This window comes from Erinaceus europaeus, chromosome 9, assembly GCF_950295315.1.
Source record: "Erinaceus europaeus chromosome 9, mEriEur2.1, whole genome shotgun sequence".
NCBI lineage: Eukaryota > Metazoa > Chordata > Mammalia > Eulipotyphla > Erinaceidae > Erinaceus > Erinaceus europaeus.
In genome coordinates, this window is record NC_080170.1 from 79,965,888 (window position 1) to 79,979,422 (window position 13,535).

The following is a 13,535-nucleotide window of genomic DNA, read 5'->3' on the forward strand; positions in this document are numbered from 1 at the left end:
AGTGCTCTGGTAAAATGAAAAAAGTTAACAGATAAAAAAAAAGTCCAATCTCAACTAATAAATGCCATCCTTGTATTTTTGTAAAAGTAAGTGACATGAGAATTCTGGTAAGGGGAGATAGTTTAGCTGGTAGAGTACAAGATTTTCATATCTGAGGCTCTTAGCTCTTTCCACAGTGATGCATGTCTGTGTGGTGCTCTGGCTTCTCTCTCTGATATAAAAATTTCCCATGATTTAAAAATAAAATAAATTTAGAAAAGGACTCTGTGTTACCTAGTATTATTTCAAACAAATACTACGTCTGTTGAAACCAACTCAACAAAATCACACCAAGGAAACACTAAGGCATTAAAGAGCTACCATGACAATGAGAACTTTAGGGAAAAGGGAAAGCAGGAGTTGTGAACCTAATATTTGCCATCACATGTGGTAATTGCTAATTCTGAAATCAGTGACTGAAAGACTGAGCAGAGTTTTTGGCTGTTTCATGGGAAAGAGGAGGCCATGCTAAAGAGAGGTCCTAGTTAATAGTCCAGATTTGTGATTAGGGAATTGAAAGGATACCTTAACTAGGAGTAGGAGTGAACTGGAAATAAACTAGCTTTCACTGAAGAATCTTGAATTATTAATTAGAATATAATGAGCTGTCCTTACATGAATAGACACACTGACCAGTGGAATGGAACTGAGAACCCAGAAGCCCTCACACCTATGGACATCTAATCTTTGACAAAGGTGCCCAGACTATTAAATGGGGAAAGCAGAATCTCTTCAACAAATGGTGTTGGAACAACTGGGTTGAAACATACAGAAGAATGAAACTGAATATTTTACCAAATACAAAAGTAAATTCCAAGTGGATCAAAGATTTGGATGTTAAATCAGAAACTATCAGATAATAAGAGGAAAATATTGGCAGAACTTTTTTTCTGCATAAATTTTAAAGATATCTTCAGTGAAACAAATCCAGTTACAAAGAAGACTAAGGCAAGTATAAACCTATGGGACTACATCAAATTAAAAAGCTTCTGCACAGCAAAAGAAACCACTACCCAAACCAAGAGACCCCTCACAGAATGGGAGAAGATCTTTACATGCCATACATCAGACAAGAGGCTAATAAGCAATATATATATATATATATATATATCTTGCCAAATTCAATAACAAGAAAACAAATAACCCCATCCAAAAATGGGGAGAGGACATGGACAGAATATTCACCACAGAAGAGATCCAAAAGGCTGAGAAACACATGAAAAAATGCTCCAAGTCTTTGATTGTCAAAGAAATGCAAATAAAGACAGCAGTTAGATATCACTTCACTCCTGTGAGAATGTCATACATCAGAAAAGTTAGCAGCAACAAACGCTGGAGAGGTTGTGGGGTCAAAGGAACCCTCCTGCACTGCTGGGGGGAATGTCAATTGGTCCAACCTCTGTAGAGAGCACTGTTGAGAACTCTCAGAAGACTAGAAATGGACCTACCTAATGACCCTGCAATTCCTCTCCTGGGGATATATCCTAAGGAACCCAACACACCCATCCAAAAAGATTTATGTACACCTCTGTTCATAGCAGCACAATTTGTAATAGCCAAAACCTGAAAGCAACCCAGGTGTCCAACAACAGATGAGTGGCTCAGCAAGTTTTTGTATATATACACAGTGGAATACTTCTCAGCTATTAAAAACGGTGGCTTCACTGTTTTCAGCCCATCTTGGATGGAGTTTGAAGAAATCATGTTAAGTGAAATAAGTCAGAAACAGAAGGATGAATATGGGATGATCTCACTCTCAGGCAGAAGTTGAAAAACAAGATCAGAAGAGAAAACACAAGTTGAACCTGATCTGGAGTTGGTGTATTGCACCAAAGTAAAAGACCCTGGGGTGGGGGGGGAGGGGGAGGAAGAGTACAGGTCCAAAAAGGATGACAGAGGATCTAGTGGGAGTTGTATTGTTATGTGGAAAACTGAGAAATGTTATGTATGTACAAACTATTGTATTTACTGTCAAATGTAAAACATTAATCCCTCAATAAAGAAAGTTTTAAAAAAGTGAACTGATCTTGGTCTAACTGGTCAGAAATATTTGACTAAGGTGTCTTTTTGAGATTATCTTCCTTTGGGAGCTAGCTGGCTGTTTATGCAAAGTGACTCTCATACCTGAGGCTCCAACATCCCAGGTTCAATACTCTGCATCACTGTATGCCAGAGCTGAGCAGAGTTCTGGTAAAAAACAAAACAAAATAAAATAAAATTAACCTTCTTTTTCCCCCAAACCCTTGCTCAAATTAAAAAGCACACACTGGTGAGGAACTCAGTGTACTAGATAGATAGCCGATATCCAGGACAAATGAACATTGTTTAACTTAGGATCCAGTATGGTTGTCTTCCCACACTTACAAATCTTTCGGACTATCCATTTCACTGTGCTTCTTTGGCCTGTGATTTAATTTGACTAGATAAAATCGTTTCACATGAGACCCCTGGCTGGCTGAAGGTTTTGTTATTGCTCAATAAGAAGTTCCCCAAAAGAATTCTATCAAATTAAACAGTAACAATTACCCCTGTAGGCTGCGATGAGGAGGAGAGAGAGAGAGAGGGAACACAATTCTTTAGTGCCTACACCTCAGAGTTGGGTGAGAGCACAGTGGTTCAGGCCATGTAGAGCTAGCCAAAATGGCCGCCTTGCCAACAACCTTCCCTGCCTCTAATCACAGAAGTGAAAAGCAGGCAAGAGAGATAGAATCGGAAAAGAAGGGCTTTATAGGGCAAAAACCAGCAGTGACCAGCCAGGACAGAATTGGTTGGGAAGGGCACTTCGAGAATATCGTATTAACTCTAGAGGGAACTGGCACTAGCCTGAGGGGACATCCGCACAGCAACCCCAATTTTTGTTTCAGTTTCGTTTATTCCAAGTAAAACAAGTGTTTGCATCTCGTTTAATTTCTTATTTTTTGATGGTCCTCATACATTATAAGGCAAGGTAGATGGGCAAGGACTACAGAAAGTGGTAATCAATAGACATCCTCAAAAGTGATGCACGTGAATCTTCAGACTTAAGGGCGCTGGCTTTTTAACACTTCTGTTAACAATCCCTTGGTCTTCTATCATTTAATTAACTAGAACACTGCTCGGTTCTAGTTTATGATGGTGCTGTGGGGATTGAGCCGAGGAACTCAGAGCCTCAGACATAAAAGTCGTTATACACAATCATTATGCTTTCTTTTCAGTCCAACAGTCATTTAATTTCCCTTAGACGTGACTTTGGTGATTATTATTATTATTATCTTTATTTATTTATTGGATGGAGACAACCAGAAACCGAGAGGGAAGGGGTGATTGAGAAGGCGAGAGACAGAGAGACAGCTGAAACACTGCTTCACCACTCGCAAAGCTTTCCCCCTGCAGCTGGGGACTGGGGGCTGCAACCAGGCAGGGTCCCTGAGCATTGTAACATTTGCGCTCCACCAGTCGCGCCACCACCTGGCCCCAACAGTCATTTAATAAACCGGTAATACGCACCAATATGTGAGAGGCTTTAGAGAGCAACCAGCATTGATGCGAACTAGAAGAGATTCAAAGTCAGCCTCGTTGAGAACTTTGGAATTCTACCTGCAAAGTACCATTCATAGTCACTACACCACGATTCTCATTGTCCTGCCTTTGCCAATGAACAAAAGTTTCTCAGAGTGAACTTCCTTTGCCCGGTTTTCACTGGTTGGGGTTATCTGCAAGATTGCAGCATCCACCCAAAGGCTACTGAAAAAACGGGTGGGGGTAGGTAGCATAATGGTTATGCAAACCGACTCTCATTCCTGGGGCTCCAAAGTCCCAGGTTCAATCCCCTGAGCCACAATAATCCAGAGCTGAGCAGTGCTCTAGTAAAATAAATAGATAGATAGATAGATAGATAGATAGATAGATAGATAGATAGATAGATAGATAGATAGATAGATAGATAGATAGATAGATAGATAGATAGATAGATAAATACATTAAAATAAAATAGACTACTCAAAAACTACATTTCCCGGCAGGCTCTGGCGCTGGGCGGTAGGGGCGCGCGCGCAGGTGCGAGGGTCCGCCCCCGCGCGCAAGCGCACTGCGAAAGCCGGCTGAGCTAGTCTCGCTGCTGGGTGCGCGGCGGCGGAGAGCGAGGCCTGCTGAGCACCGCAGAGGCGCTGGCCAGCTCTGCGAGCTTGAACGCCGGAGCAGACGCGGAGCAGACGGCAAGCGGGCGAGCGAATTAGCGGCTTCCTTCAGCAGCGGCACCGAATCCGGTTGCCTTGAGCGTGGTGAGTGCAGTGACCCGCCGCGCCGGCCCCTCCCCCTCCCGCCGGTAGATTCGGGAGTCCTCGGCCGGCGGTACCGGGAAAGAGGCCCCGGAGCCGGGGCGGCCGCCGGCCGTGCTCAGACTCGAGTTCCTCGTGCTCGGGCGCCGGCTGCGCGTCGGTGCGTCACGGGCTCGGCCGCGCTAACGGCCGCGCGGCGGGCGGAGGAGAGAGTGGGGGTGGGGAGCGCGGGCGTGATCGCCTTCGTGCTCGCGGGCAGAGGCGGGGCGGGGCGGCCGCGGGGTTGGAAGCGGCGCCGGGGACTGCGGGGCGCCGAGGCAGCGGGGCGGAGAGGAGGCGAGCGAGTGCGGAGCCGGCGCCGCAGCCCAGCGCGGGCGGGCGGGCGGGCCGCGCCGGGCGCCGTGACGGAGCAGGAAGGAGCGGCGGCGGCGTGTGCAGTCCTCTCCGAGGCAGGAAGGACCCTCCCGGGAATTCACTAGTTGCTGCGGGAGCCGGTGGCCGGGTGGGGGGTGGCGGGGAGAGGCGGGAGGGAGGGAGGTGGCCGGCGAGCGGCTGCTGTTTACAGATGTCATAACAACTGGGGCCTGGAGCGGCTGGCAGGGGTGTGGTAATTACAGAAATGACAGAACTTCACGGCTGCGGACGAAGGGCATGTGCCGGTGCACGGGGATGCCGAGAGGCTCGGAGCGGGGAGGCCGATGACGGAGGACGGGTCGGCGAAGTGGTGGGAAGGGAGAGCGAGCTGCGGTGTTTTCAGAGGCTGTATGGAGCGGAAAAGCAGCGACTCCAAAGTGCCTTTCCGACATTGTCTTAAGGAAACATTATTGCTGAGGTTTTTTTTTTTTTTTTTTTTTTTTCATTCTCCCTAAACCCAACCCACCTCCGCCCCGAGTAAGCATCATTTCTTCAGAGCTCCCTTTTTCTTAGCAGTAGAGCAGATCCCCTTTTCCCCGTGTTCCTGGGCCCGGTGGTGGCGCACCTGGTTGAGCGCACAAGCTACAGTGCACAAGGATCCGAGCTCGATGCTCCCAGTCCCCACCTGCAGGGAGAATGCTTTGCAGGTGGAGAAGCGGTGTTGTGGTTGTCTCTCTCCCTCTCTATCACCCTCTTCCCTCTCGAGTTCTGGCGGTCTATCCAATAAATAATCATTTAAAAAATTATAAAAGAGACTTTAAGAAGTAAATTTCTAGGAAAAAAGATTGTTGACATTTGTGTCTTTTTAAAAAATTGTTTATTCTTTTTATTTATTTATTGGATAGAGAAATCGAGAGGGAAGGGAAGCTAGAGAGGGACCTGCACCCCTGCTTCACCACTCGCAAAGCTTTCCCCCTGCAGGCGAAGGCCAGGGACTCAACATCCTTGTGCGCTGTAACATGTATACACAGCCAAGTGAGCCACCTTTTGTGCTTTTTTTTTTTCTCCCTAACTTGTCTTTGCAGTTATTATATTTTGAAATCCTCAAGTTATTCTCTCCAGTCAACTTATTTTTTGGAAGGCAATGTTTTTGTGTAATATGTGCTTTTAAGGTGGAGGATGTGAGAAAATAGTTAACATTCACTGAGGCCCCCCCCAGGTATTTATGTATACGCAAACATTTAATGCTTATGGGGCTGGGTAGATAGCATAATGGTTATGCAAAGAGATTCTCATGCCTGAGGCTCCAAAGTCCCAGTTTCAAACCCCCCCCCACCATATGCCAGAACTGAGCGGTGCTCTGGTAAAAATAAAGAGAAGAAAAACTCATTTAATGCTTACAGTAAATCTGAAATAGAGGTTCATTTTTTACATTTTTTAAATAAAAACATTAACGTTTAGAGAAGTACTTTATTACCAGTGTTGAATCCAAAGTCATTGTTTCAAAATACTTTTCTACTTTTTATTTTTCTTGTGTTTTATTTCATCTCATTAGGAATGAAATGAGTGGTGTGCCAGATAGAGTGACACATTACAAAGCGCAGGGACTGGACTTGAAGACCATGGTCCCTACCTTTGTGGGGTGGGAGTGGGGGGAGAGCTCAGTTAGTGAATCAGTGCTACTATAGGTGTGTGTGTGTGTGTGTGTGTGTGTGTGTGTGTGTCCCCTCTGCTCTGTGTCCTCTCGTCTCTATCAATTTCTCTTTCTATCTAAAACCAAAATAAGATATTAAAAAATAATCTCATTGGGAATACATGTGGAGTGATTGTGTGCCCTAAGATCAGAAATAATGACATGATCAAGACACGGTGAGATTATAGAAATACTGACTGCAGGGAGTTGGGCAGTAGCACAGCAGGTTAAGCGCATGTGGGGCAAAGTGTAAGGATCCCCGTTTGAGCCCCCACCTAATCACCTGCAGGGGAGTCGCTTGAAGCAGGTCTGCAAGTGTGCCTTTCCTCCTCTCTGTCTTCCCCTCCTCTCTCCATTTCTCTTTGTCCTATCCAACAACAATGACATCAATAAAAACAACAATAAAAATAAATAAATAAACAAACATTGACTGCATGACATTTTATCAGCTATAGAACAGAAGCTGTGGGGTACTCTGCCAGTTACCAAAGAAAGTTCAGGTGGAAGCAAAGTAAGCCTTGAGGAATTTACAATTGGGGGCTGGTATCCAGTATCCAGCACAAAATAGTATTAAGCATAAGGGATTTACAGTCTAATAGGAAAACAAAACACATTTATATTTGCATTGGATTACTTCAGGCCCACATTAGGAGTTTCCTTTTAGACTCTGTAGGGTGGATGTAGGTATATATATAATTTATATTTAGAAAAAAAAGACTAGGTAGACTGCATCGTGATTATGCAGGTGGTCCAGAAGGTGGCACAGTGGATAACACATTGGTCCTGAGTTCAATCCTCAGCAGCACTTGTTCCAGAGTGATGTCTGGTTCTTTCTCCTTATGTTTCTAATTAGTAAATAAATACAATTGCATATATACCAGAGCACTAACTGTTCAGCTTTGGTTTATGATGGTGCAGGGGGATTGAACCTGGGACTTTGGATCCTCAGGCATGAGAGTCTGTTTGCATAACCATTATGCTGTCTGTCCTCTGCCCAACAAATAAAATCTTTAAAAAAAAAAAAAATGATGTGGTCCGGGAGGTGGCACAATGGATAAAGCATGGTCTCTCAAGCGTGAGGTCCTGAGTTCAGTTCCTGGCAGCACGTGTACCAGAGTGATGTCTGGTACTTTCTCTCTCTTTTCCTATCTTCCTCATTAACAAATAAATAAAATCCTTTAAAAAATGGTTATGCAGAAGACTTTCATATGAAAGTCTGAGGCTATGAGGTCTCAGGTTCAATCCAGCACCACCATAAACCAGAGTTGAGCAGAGCAATGGTGTTTTATCTCCTTCATTAAAGTAAATATTTTTTTTGAAATGTGAAAAAAAAAAAGACAAACTCATTTGTTGATGCTTGTAAAAATAGAGATTTTTTTGAACAACAAAACACAATCACTGCTCTTAGATTATGTTTTGGGGGCGGGGGGTATACCATAATGGTTATGCAAAGAGACTTTAATGCCTGAGGCTCTCAAGTCCCAGGTTCTATCCCCCACACCACCATAAGCCAGAGCTGAGTAGTGCTCTGGTAAAAAAAAATAAAAAATAAATGTTTTGGAAATTATCTTTTTTTTTTTTCCCACTTTGAGAATAGGCTGAATGCACTGCTCCAGTCTGCTTTTTAAATTATTATTATTATTAGATAGGACAGAGAAATTGAGAGGACAGGGAGATAGGAAGAAAGACACTGCAGACCTGCTTCACCTGTGGGTATGGGAGCAGAAGCTGGAACCTGGGTCCTTGCACTTGGTATATGTGAGCTTATTGGGTGTGCCACCACCCAGCCCCACTATGTCTAATTTTTGTAATTTTTCCCTTGGCTCAGCTATGTTACAAATTATTGCAAATAGTTTGGATTGCTCTAAGTTGGTTCCTGGACAGCTTCATTCACCTTTGCTGGTAATTTTGTTTTTTTACATCTCAAGTATTTTTGGAAATATTTGTTGAATCAGTGATAAAATCTTGTTGATTTATGCTTGTGTCTCTCAGGCTGTTTTTAGGAAAAAAAATTTATATATATATGATGCTTTGTTTTGTTTTGCCAGAGTACTGCTCAACTCTTGCTTCTAGTGTGAGGGATTAAACCTAGGACTTTGGAGCCTCAGGTATGAGTGCCTTTGCATAACATTATGCTATCTCCCCTGCTCTTATATTACTACTTTGTACAAAATCTTAAGTAAAAGTGGCTGACCTAGTAATAAAGATAATTTTTCAATGTGACGCAAAGCATTAATGGACTGGCATAAGGATCACTGTTTGAGCCCCCGGTGAAGCAGGTCTGCAGGTATCTATGCCTGTCCCGTCCGTCTGTCTGTTCCCCCCTTCCCCTCCTTTCTCCATTTCTCTCTGTCCTATGTAACAACGACGACATCAAGAACAATAGTAACTACAACAGTAAAAACAGGACAACAAAAGGGAATGAATAAATAAATGTTTTTTTAAAAAAAATAATTTCCGAGGGTCGGGCGGTGGCGCAGCAGGTTAAGCACACATGGCGCAAAGCGCAAGGACCAGCATAAGGATCCCAGTTCGAGCCCTCCCCACACTCCCACTCCCCACCTGCAGGGGAGTCACTTCACAGGCGGTGAAGCAGGTCTGCAGGTGTCTCTTTCTCTCTGTCTTCCCCTCCTCTCTCCACTTCTCTCTGTCCTATCCAACAATGAACAATATCAACAATGGTAATAATAATAATAACCACAATGAGGCTACAACAACAAGGGCAACAAAAGGAGGGGGAAAAAATGGCCTCCAGGAGCTGTGGATTCATGGTGGGCACTGAGCCCAGCAAGAACCCTGGAGGGGGGAAAAATTTTCCATTGCTCTCTATGCCTTAAGATCTCTTTACTTGTGCAGGGTATTATGAATTCAGCTATAGTAGGGGAAGAAAACATTGGAAATAGTAAACAGTTCAGTTGGCTGATTGGGGTTGATTTCATTCAACTTTTGTTACAGAAAATAGGTGGTTGCTCCAGCAGTGTAATGGAGGGAGATGCAGATAGGACCTGGATTAGAATATTTTGAAGGGAAAGGGAAGGGTAGATAACATAATGATTATGCAAAGAGACTTTCATGCTTGAGGCTCCAAAGCCCCTGGTTTAATCCCCTGCAGCACCATAAACCAGAGCTGATGGGTACTCTGACAAAGGGAAAAAATTAATAAAAGAAAGAAAATTGAGGACTGATGGAATACACAAACTTTGTCTTTTTGTATGCTTTGGCTCTCCGTAACAAACCTGAGTGATCAAATAGTTCTGATCTAGTGTGGTAGACAGATACTGAAAACACAATAATTCAGAATGTGGATAATAGGGATAATCTCCTTCACCTAACAAGAATAATGATGCTTTCCATATACAAAGATTAAGTCTGCTTACTCATCATGGTTGGTTTTCAGTATGAAGAGAAATATGTGCTGAGTTGTTCATGAGTCTCTGCACCCTATAACCAACGAGGCAGTGGGAGATCAGAATGAGGGTGGGGGTTTGAAACTGGGGAACAGGAGATAGGCAGAACAGCTATTGAGGGGCCAGGCACTGCATCAGATGCTTTCACTTAATCATTCTTGCAAACCGCTTTGAGGAGGTACAAGATGAGCACATAATTTGCCCTACTTCATGTAGTAAGTGATAGAGTAGGGACTCAAACCCAAACCCAGGACTGTTTGTAGTGTGTTTACATGAATCATCAAAATTTGATTTTGTCATGTTCACTCTTTTCCAGACAACCCAATTTAATAAAATAGATTTTTTCTTCTTTCCTTCTCCTTTTAAATGGGAGAGAAACTAAGTCCAGAGCACTGCACAACTTTGACCCTTGGTGACATTAAGGGTTAACCTGGGGTCTTAGGTTTGGAAAAGCACAGTGCTCTAATGCTGAGATATTTTCCTAGAAAAACTACAATTTTTTAAATTAGAATAATATCCAAAAAGCACCTGACCCCTCTTCTAGTCTCTGCACTTCAGAGACTACCATTTTCCTCTAACTTCTTCCTCTTTCATGTTTATAAATAACTTCTGGGCCCAGGAGGTGGCCCAGTGGAAAAAGCATAAACTCTCCAGCATGAGGTCCTGAGATAGAGCCTCGGCATTTCATGTACCAGAGTGCTCTGATTCTCCTTTTCTCTATTTCTCTGTGTCATTAGTAAACATTAAAAAATAACTTGTAGTGCTGTTTTTTGTGTATCAGTTTTACAGACTGTTGACTTTTCATATACACTGCCTCTCCCATCTTGCCAGTATAGTTAAGTTTAAGAAGTCACTATTCTGTATGTTTGCAGTATTTATAACTAAATATTTATAGCTGAACTGTGTAGTGTTTATGATATAATTACTTAATCACCTTTTGTTTTCCCAGGGACTAGTGGCTTTTTAAAATTCTTCTATCATTTCCTGAGACAGTTGTCGTGAAACCCTCCTAAAAGAAATAGTACAACCTGGACTGGCTACTTTTATTTTTTATGTTTTCCTTTTCTACGAGGGTTATTTCTGAATCTCTGCATCTGCATATTTTCACTCACGGTGGATTCTTCCTTCTCTTCTTCCTCCTCATGAAGGTTAGACTTGAATAGTGTAACTTTAATCTCTAAATCTGCCATCTTTCTTTAAATTCTAATTTTAGTGTCTGTCACTGAATGGTTATATTAATTTGCTGCATTGTTCCTTTGATATTATTTTCTTCATCATTTTTCTGTTCTTTGTCTAGGAATTTCTCTTTGGGTATCGGAATTAAGTTTTTTTTTTCTTATTCTACTTCATCTTAATTAATTTTTTTTTCATTAGTATTACCATCCAACCCTTCTGTTAAGTTTTAAAATTATTTCTGTATTTTATTTATTTGCCACCAGTATAACTGGGGCTTGAGTACCTGCTCACTGATTCTACTGCTCCCAGTTGCTTACTCCTCCCTATCTCCCTTCCTCCCTTCATCCCTTCCTTTCTTTCTTGACTGGCAAAAGGCACACTGGGGAGAGAATGAGGGAGAGACACACTCCAGCTGCAACACTCCACTACTGCTCAAGAAGCTGCCCCATCACATGGTGTCAGCCAGGATTGCCACTACCTGGTCTAGTAAAGTGAACCAGATTATCACTCTAGCATACTGGTACCACATATCAACTGAACACCTCACGTTTGCAGGTCTTATACTACATTGTTGTAGCACCTCCTGGGCTGTTTTATCCATGTTTTAAATTTCTTAAATCATCATTTCTCATTATTGAGTAGTGAGTATATTATTGAGTAGTGAGTACAGATTGCTAATCTACTGGTCTTTTGGGGGTGGGGGGCAAACATGGGCTGTTTCCACATCTTGGCTATTGTAAATATCATTGCAGTCAACAGAAGTGTGCAGATATCTTATCTGTGGGGGTGGTTTTGATGTTATTTGGATAGATACCAAGGAGTCAACTCTACAGTTTGCCATCGAGAATGTACCAGGTACACTCCCATCAACAGTATGCAAGGGTTCTGTTTTTCTCCACTTCCCTGCCAACACTTGCTTCTGGTCTTTTTGATAAAGTCTGCTCTTACAGATGATCTTGAGATGATTATTTCATTTTCATTTTGACTTGTGCTACCTTAATAAATGATAATACACATTTTGTTGGGATTCTTGTTGCTGAGTTTGTTTTAATTTTGTCCAACACCCCCACTCCCCTTTAAGTTCTTTTGCTTTCATTGCTTCCTCCCCCTTTGTTAGCGACCATTCAGATTGAGACTGAAGTTCTGAGGCTGGGTGATAACTCAGCTGGTAGAGTGCTTGAGGCTTCAGGTTTTATTCCTAGCATGTCATGTACAAAAGTGGTGCTATGGCTTCTCTAGCTCACTCTCTCTCATATTCTCTCTCATATGAAATAGCTTTTTTCTCTTTTCCTAAAGGTAAAATTCTAAAATCTGAATTAAAAATTCTGTAGCTGTGGCTTGTTGAAGGGTGGGGCAGAGTAGCTGGTGGTCATTTATGGGAGAAAAGCACACTCATAATTTTATTGGACTGGTTTCCTTTCCAGAGAGAGAGAAACTGCCTGAGGTCTACTGCTTGGAGGATATATACTTAGTTTTGACATCTTGTCTTAGAAAAGGAACTGCTATTATTGTAGATTGTCTTTATATAATCCTATTTTCTATATAAGTCTCTGCATGTTCTCTGTATTCTGTTTACCTCATTCCTACCCTCACCTATTCATTTTAGACCTTCAATTTTTTTTTTCCCCTCTAGTGTTACTGCTGGGGCTGGGTGCCAGCAGTACAAATCCACTGCTCCTGTTGGCCATTTTTCCATTGTATTGGTTAGGACAGAGAGAAATTGAGAGAGGAAGGGGAGATAAACAACGAAAGGAATGCTTATATTCTGAAAAATACAGTAGCTACCAGAGGGGAAATGTGGGAATGAGTACAGTTAGTCATGCTGATCATGCCATGACTTTTGGTGGCAGTGAGACCACCACTTATATAGACAAGGACAGCTCCCCACCTGCAGGGGGGAAGCTTCACAAGCAGTGAAACAGTGCTGCAAGTATCTCTTCCCCCCTTTTACCTTCCCCTTCACTCTCAATTTGTCTCTTATCCAAAATAAATAAAGTCTGTTTGCATAAGCATTATGCTATCTACCCTCCACCCCAGACTCATTTTTGCTTTTATTTTTCTTTCCTTTTGGATTTGAGTCTTCCAAGATATTTTGGAAGTGAACATCATGGAATGCTCTCCCAATGTTTTCTTCTGTGTATTTGAAGTTTAACTTCCACATTTCTCATCCATTTGTAGTTTTGATTTGTCATCTCCTATTATTCTGCATTTTTCAACCCAAGTTTTTTTTTTGTTGTTGATTTTTCTTACAAGAGCACTTCTCAGCTCTGGCTTATGGTGGTGCAGGGGATTGAACCTGGGATTTTGGAGCCTAAGGAATGAGAGTCTGTTTGTATAGCCATTATGCTATCTGCCCCTTCCCTCAACCCAAGTTTTCTAGCACCAGTAATTTAAAAAGATTGTCCACTTAATGTCCTGGGGAACCTAATCATAACTGGTTGCCTGGTGATGTGCATTTGACCAGATATTTTATAATTTATAATCTTTGCTAGTATTTCATTAGTTCTGATTTAATAGAGAGGGGGCCCAAGGCAGAGGGGGAGAGAGAGATGGACCTCCTTCACTGCTTGTGAAGCAACTCCCCTGCAGGTGGGGAGCAGGGGACTCGAA

The 13,535-nt window shown here is 42.6% G+C and overlaps 1 protein-coding gene across 1 annotated transcript in view; it reads left to right on the forward strand.

Moving 5' to 3' along the window:
• Positions 1-4,099: 4,099 nt before the first annotated feature.
• Positions 4,100-13,535, forward strand: part of KPNA1 (karyopherin subunit alpha 1) — a 68,867-nt gene continuing 59,431 nt past the window's right edge. Inside the window, exon 1 of the mRNA XM_060198270.1 lies at positions 4,100-4,298. The gene's annotated coding sequence lies outside the window, so the exon portion shown is untranslated. The remainder of the gene's footprint in view (positions 4,299-13,535) is intronic.